The sequence below is a fragment of the Solanum stenotomum genome, chromosome 8, assembly GCF_019186545.1.
Source record: "Solanum stenotomum isolate F172 chromosome 8, ASM1918654v1, whole genome shotgun sequence".
Lineage (NCBI taxonomy): Eukaryota > Viridiplantae > Streptophyta > Magnoliopsida > Solanales > Solanaceae > Solanum > Solanum stenotomum.
The window spans coordinates 20,833,404-20,839,403 of record NC_064289.1 but is presented as its reverse complement, the minus strand read 5'-3'; the positions used below and the strand labels follow the sequence as shown (position 1 = coordinate 20,839,403).

Here is a 6,000-nt window from a genome sequence, read left to right as displayed (position 1 = left end):
TGAAAATCCAGCAATGGATGGTTCATCTAAGTTGAAGGAGTGACAAAGAGAGAAAAAATGAAGAAAAAAAAAGGTCACCCTTGCAAATCAAAAGGGGAAGAAGAGGAAGGGGAAAATTGTTGAACCCCTTCTGATTCCGATTTTGATTTTGTTACTGAAATCAAAAAGAAAAAAAGAAAAAAAAATGTAGAAGTTGGAGCATCTTCAAAACAATCAACAAGAAGAACAACAAAAAGTTATTTTTTTAAAACTTTTGGACAATTTTTTTGTGTTTAAGTACTTGATGATATATAATATCATATGTTTTCTTTCAGGCAGATACCGTTTACATATGAATTACTGATTGCCTATTACAATTTTAAGATACTATTTTGAAAATATCAGTGTGTTTTCAAATTGTACATTTATTGGATGAAATTTGTATGAAATCTGATTAATATGTGTATGACTACGCTTTAATGTTTTGATTTTGAAAATTTTATGAATTGTGATATAATAATGGTATACAAATGGTATGAATTGCGTTTTAACATTGGTGTGATTGTCTATTAATTGTGTTTATGGTATAAATTATTAAATTGGTATGAAAATGATATGATTTGTCAAACTACTGATTTTTTCTAAAAAAAATCACATTATGCTTACTTTATATTCTAAACATGTTTTTGGATGAAACGTGTATGAAATCTGATTAATGTGTATATGCCTATGAGTTTAATATTTTATTGTTGGATATTGTATGAATTGTGATATAATAATGATATACAAATGGTATAAATTGTGTGATTATATAAATTTATCAATTTTTATACATGTTGTTTGGATAAAACGTGTATGAAATTTTGATTAATATGTGTATGACACTAACTAAAGTTAGTGTGGGAATGAAGCACTAACTGCAATTTGTTTTAAATTTATTTATAGTAGGACACCAGTTGAAAACCAAACTAATATTCATGTAAACTTACATAAAATTAAATACTCAGGATACCATAATTACCTTTTATAATTATCACTAATATTTACACTATCTTATGTATTAAGCTGGAATAAATTTTATTTTTAACAGTATGCAATCTGTATGATTAATGAATGAACCGTGTATAAATAATGAATGGTATATTAAACACTAAGTTTATAATGCACTTCAAACCAATTATGTTTCATATCAAAACAAAACATTAATCTAAACGACAAAATAAAATAAAAATTATATATAGTCTAAACAAATAAACAGTCATTAGTTTTGCATAGGATAATTTGAACATGCTTCATCTTGTGGTCAACTTGACACCATCTACTGCAAATAACTTTAGACCTTTTGAATTTCACATCAGCCACCCTCTTTCATATATAATTCATTTCATTTGAAAATTAACATAATTCTCTATTTCATTAAAAAAAATAACAATTAGTCTAACATTATACAAATCAATTAGAAATATGTTAAATAATATTAACTTTTCATTCCAATGACAATACAAATTTCATCCATAAAAATTATAATAATAACAATAAAATTATATACACTCGTCATTATTTTTTCATACAAATATCATTCCGACAGTACATTACAAAACAAATTTCATACAAAACATAATATTTCACATTTAATACTCACTTAATACACATTTCATACAACAATCATCATTCATACCAAATTTATACATTTTCATACTCATTTAATACACATTTCATACAAAACGATTATTCATTCAAACTATATACATTTCTCGTCCCAAATAATTAACTATTGTCACCCAACTTTATACAGAAATAACAAAACTAATAGAAACTCAACAATTTCACATTTAATACCAATTTAAAACACTTGTAATACACTTCGTCAAGAATTCCAATTTTTTGTTACATATTTCTTAACACACTTTTCATACACAATTCATTGGACTTATACTATCAAATTCATTATCAAATAAAATAAATTTTCATAAATTCGTCAACATTATAATTAAATTATTTTTACAGAATAATTAGCACACTTTCATACAAATTTCATTTAATTTATTCTATCAAATTTATTCATAAAATCACATTAAATTTATAATTTCACAAAACAACAACCGTATACAAAATAAACAAAAAAAACACTAAATTTTTTACATTTCATGACAGTAAACATAATATGATATCAACAGCTAACAAAATATGACTCCACCTTCAATTAATCGACAGTTTGATCATTTTTGTTTCATTTCGCTATCATTCTAAAACAAACGTTAAACAATAATAAATACTAACCCGAAGGATCCCATCTTTCACCATGTTTGATTAAAATTGATACGTAGTTGTCCATCACAACAAAATCAAGAATTTTCAAAAATGAAAAAAACTTCAATTACTCGAATGTGAGATTTTTTTTTTTTTGTTGAAAATTGAAGAGAGAAACGTTGAAAAAAGAAGAAGATAAAATTTGAATTTTTATTTGATTTTAACTGATTTGAGTGAATTAAGGATACTAAATAATCTTAATTAGTTTAAATCCCTTAATTTGTGCTATTTGTTAATTATCTACAATAAATTCAAATTAAATTAACACCACAATTATAGTTTATTACCTGTTTTCATTAAAAAAACATTTTTTTTCATTTTTCTTTTATCTTTTTATTTTATTTAAACAACTTTTTTCAATTATTGAAAACAATTTTTTTAAAAAAATTATTTGTTAGAATCTGAAATTTTTAATGTTATAACTTGAAAGTCTAAATCTACTGCTATAGCTTGAAAATATTACTATAATATATGACATATATAAAATTTACACTAATTACAAGTTGTATTTGACTAATTTTTTTTCTCTCATCGATACTATCTATATTTATCTCCGTCGTGACTCCATTATTTTAACACAATTTACTTTTAATTACTTTAAGTTCTAGTAAGATATTTCCCTAAATTCACATTTTCGTGATTATCCATATTAGGTAAATGAATCATTGTGTAATGTATCGATAATGTATCGTGATACATCATGTATTAAAACAAGAGGGTGTGTTGCTCGGATGGTTAACATTCCTCATTCCAACCCAAAGATTTTGAATTCGAGTCACGAAGGAAGCAAAAAGGAGGGAACTCCTAGGGAGGGGTAAAAAAATACATCATGTATCGTTTCATATCCCAAAAATATTGCATCAAAACTTGAATGTTGATACACCACAACAATAGACTAACTCTGATACTTCAATCCACAACCCTCAATAAACAAGAAGGAAATGAAGTCAACGGAGTAAATAAAAATCGTCAAATTTTTTTCTGGGATAAATTATTACTAATGTCTCATTTACAGTTATATGGCAACCAATAATGTAAATCCCGTAAATTAATGTAATTGGTCATATTATTTTGTCAATTATTCGCATTAGTTAAGAAATTGTGCATTGAAAATAACCAACATTTTATCAATGATACAATTGCGTCAAAATTTTGATACCATTTTTTTTTTTAGCAATATTACACAATAACAAAATTTAGCTGAACAATATAATGTACATCTATACTACAATCTTTTATGATTTTTTTTCAAATAACTAATCTCTTTCTTATCTCTAATAAGTAATCTTCTAAATATCTAACCTTCCACATATAGTCCATATGTGATTTTAGCAAAATATAGTTTAATATTCTTTCTACTTTCATTTATGTGGCATATTATTTTTTAAATTTATTTTTAAATACTATTATCTTTTTATAATTAAAAAATTAGCTTAAATATTTTTTTTACTCTTAATCAAAGTAATAGTTGCACAAATATTTAGGTTGGTTTTATTATATTTCAAAAATCATCTTGTTTTATTCTAAAGTACATAAAACAAGTTGATCCACAGAATTGTGTGCTTCTCCTCCAATTTTTTTTTCATGTTTAATGGTGCCTTCATTGCGTTGCCTAGGTCAATGGAGACACGTCTTCATGGTGGGTCCCACTCTCACATGACTCTAAAGACTAAAGAGTACCATTGCTCCATATTCGAGGTAATTATAGTCCCACGTGTACCTTCACCAAATATATACAAACTTCTTTTTTTTGTTTTCCACCCGTGTCCGGTACTAATATTGGAGTCCGATTAAATTTGAATTCGTGCTTGAAAGTCTCACATTGGGGGTAAAATACTCCCTAACAAAGGCGATTTCATACCCAAGGGGGCTCGAATCCGAAACTTCTTGGTTAATGATGAAGGAGTATTTACCATTCCACCACAATCCTTTTAATAAGCAACAATTAACGTTATTGTTCTTTCCAGGTCATATATATGTTTTGATGTTCGATATCTATATTAAAGCTTAATTAAATTCGCACAAAAAAATCTCATATTAAGGACAAAGCGCTCCCTATTAGGGGCGGTTGGTAAGGTATAAAAAAAAGTCTTTGGCCGTAGGCCACCAATAAATTGGGAGCCCCATTTTTTAGTTAATTAGGTAGGACTAAACTTAAAAAAAAAATTAGAACTAAGACAACAAATGCAAACGGCGTTAATGAAGTGATAGATATGGCAATTACTTTTTCCCTTTCCAATAAAAAGTTGTCTACTTTTTTTTTTAATGTACAAGTTATCTTTTTTTTTACCTTATTCTTTTTTTAATTTTATTTTTATATATTCTACCCTCCTCTCTTCTATTTCTTTTCTCGTTCTCTTTTCTAATCTTATATCTCTCTCTTATTCAAAGCTTAAAAATTTACTTATTCTATTGATAGTTTATATTTTAAATTTGGAGAAAAATATATTGCAGCAACCCAATTCATTTTCGAAAATCAAATCTTCATAGTTCTTGAATCCGATAATATCATTCTAATTTCTAATATTATTTTTGTTTTGTGTCTTATGTTTATTATATTTTTTATTTGATATTTGTAATAGTGTTTAAAATATTTGTTAGATTTTAATATGTCAACTAGAAAATATGAATCCGGTCATTCAAAACTTAAAAGAAAAAGAAAAGTCGATAACTTGATAAAATCTCAAAAAGGTGCTCTTTATAAATTTTAGAAGTGATTTGACTATATTATCGATTGACAAAGAATTATTAGAAGAGATTGACTACACAAATTTTATTAACAACTTTGCATCTCAAAAAACTAGAAAAATAGATTTAAAATAAAAATATTTTTAATTATTTTTAAGGCCTCTAGTTTGATTTCAGCCTTAGACCACCAACGGGTTGAGCCGCTCCTGCTCCCTATATTACCTCATACTTGTACATAAGGAGAATAGCTTTATGCATCAAACTAAAATAATAAATAAATAAAACATTATCTATTTTTTATATATATAATTTAAACTCAAAATTTCATAATCTTTTTATTGGTGCTAAAATATTTAGGCTCTTTCTGACTTTTTATGTTTACAATATAAAATCTATAATCAGATTCTATTTCACTTGAATTTTTTAAAAGATCTCGAAAACGACATTATTATTGACTTGGTGTGATTTGAATAATCACTCTATATGTTTAAAATTTGTTTTCTCTTTGTCATCTATTTGGAGTTACTTTCACAAAAAATAATATCAAGTTTTTTGGGAGATTTTTTATTTTTATATAATTATGATATTTAAGTAAGACTTTTTGTAACTTGATAATTTCACGAAATATCTCACACTTCCTATTAACAACAAGTAAAAGGTAATTTTGTACCTAAATCACCTAGTGTTTTTTTGATTGAAATTTTAACTTGACCTCATGACTCTCAATTACTTTAATAATCACTAGTTCATGTTCTATATTTATGGGTCTTATCCATTAATATCAAAATTAATAATGATGAAACTTTTTTTACAACTTCACAATATATTTATATTTTCAAAAATCCAATTGAAGAGCAAAATAGAAAATTTAAAATTGATTATTTTTTATTTATCGTCATTCTAATGTGACTTGCACTAAGTATAGAAAACATAGCATATTCTATTTTTTTTAAAAATATCTTTTATGCCTTGATGTGATACTCCTAATAATTAATTAATTAAGTATAGTGTTTTATGTTAATA

General features: G+C 25.4%; 1 protein-coding gene across 2 annotated transcripts in view; it reads left to right on the top strand.

The window, feature by feature from the left end:
* LOC125873319 (hydroxyacylglutathione hydrolase 2, mitochondrial-like) overlaps window positions 1–6,000 on the top strand; it is a 195,157-nt gene that overhangs the window by 179,884 nt on the left and 9,273 nt on the right. The window lies entirely within an intron of this gene.